This window comes from Mandrillus leucophaeus, unplaced genomic scaffold (genome assembly GCF_000951045.1).
Source record: "Mandrillus leucophaeus isolate KB7577 unplaced genomic scaffold, Mleu.le_1.0 Scaffold8, whole genome shotgun sequence".
NCBI classification, from domain to species: domain Eukaryota; kingdom Metazoa; phylum Chordata; class Mammalia; order Primates; family Cercopithecidae; genus Mandrillus; species Mandrillus leucophaeus.
Window position 1 is genome coordinate 3404456 of NW_012108696.1, and position 1743 is coordinate 3406198.

Genomic DNA, 1743 nt, shown 5'->3' on the forward strand with positions numbered 1-1743 from the left:
ACTCCTGAAACCAAGCGATCCTTCCACCTTGGCCTCCCAAAATGCTGGGATTACAGCCATGAGCCATCGTGCCCAGTCTCCTCATGACTTTTTTTTTTGAGACAGAGTCTTGCTCTGTGGCCCAGGCTGGAGTGCAGTGGCACGATCTCGACTCACTCAACCTCTGCCTCCCAGGTTCAAGCAATTATTCTGCCTCATCCTCCTGAATAGCTGGGATTACAGGCGCCCGCCACCACACCTGGCTAATTTTTGTATTTGTAGTACAGATGCAGTTTAACCATGTTGTCCAGGCTCGCCTCGAACTCCTGATCTCAATTGATCAGCTTGCCTTAGCCTCCCAAAGTGCTGGGATGACAGGTGTGGGCCACTGCACCCAGCCCCTTATGACTTTTTTCAATGCCACATCAAACTACTGTTTATCTTGGTGACTGAATTGAATGGCGCCTCCTTAAATTTTGCACTGAGGTGAGTGCCTTGCTCTGTTTACCCTAATCCTGGTCCCAACTCCTCCATGCATGCACAAAGCCAGCAACTCCCAAGCATCCTGAGACCTGAAGCTCATTTCAGGTTCACTGCTGTCTGAGGACAATCTGTTATTGGGCCCATTTTATGGATGAGAAACTGAGGCCCAGAAGGTCAAGCCATTGGCTTTGGGTTCCTTGGCTAAGGGGAGGCAGAGAGGCAGGATTTGAACCTAGGCCTCCACTGAGATGGGGTTGCTGCCTGTCCTGAATCCAGAGACAATGCAACCTACTTCAGAGCACCCTTTCTGGGTGTTTTTGGTTTTGTTTTTTGTTTGTTTGTTTTGAGACCAGGCTGGAGTGCAATGGTGCGATCTCGGCTCACCGCAACCTCTGCCCCCTGGGTTCAAGCAATTCTCATGCTTCAGTTTCCCAAATAGCTGGGACTACAGGCACACACCAGCATGCCCAGTTGATTTTTGTTTTTTGTGTTTTTTTTGAGACGGAGTCTCACTCTGTCACCCAGGCTGGAGTGCAGTGGTATGATCTTGGCTCACGGCAACCTCCACCTCCCAGGTTCGAGCTATTCTCCTGCCTCAACCTCCCGAGTAGCTGGGACTACAGGCATGCGCCACCACACCTGGTTAATTTTTGTATTTTTAGCAGAGACGAAGTTTCACCATGTTGGCCAGGCTGGTCTCGAACTCCTAACCTTGGGTGATCCACCCGCCTCGGCCTCCCAGAGTGCTGGGATTACAGGCGTGAGCCACCGCACCCGGCCGATAAACTCCCTTTCATATATACATCTCTCCTATTAGTTCTGTCCCTCTAGAGAACCCCAGCTAATACTTTAATATTAATCAGGTGTCCTTCCCCACTTTATACCACCCTTATCTAGTCTATGGGGGATACCAGGAATCTATCAAATATCCTTCCCTACTTCTTGCCACCCCTAGCTGTATGTGGACTACAACAGAGAGAGACTTGATGCTGAAAGAAGCCCAGAGTAGGTATGAGGACTTGTTCTGGGGCTTTGACACATCCATAGGAGTTTTCTCGGTATGAGCAGGACCTGCTGAAAGGGCTTTACTGTGTATGCAAAAGCCTGGAGAAGTGAAGGGGAGTGTGACTTGTTCAGGGACTAACAAGTTTGACTCCTTGAAGCTGGAGAGGACTTGAAGGCCAGAAAAGGAGCCTGAACATCATCCTGTTCATCCTGTTCACAGTGACATGGTCGGCCGGGCGCGGTGGCTCAAGCCTGTAATCCCAGCACTTTGGGAGG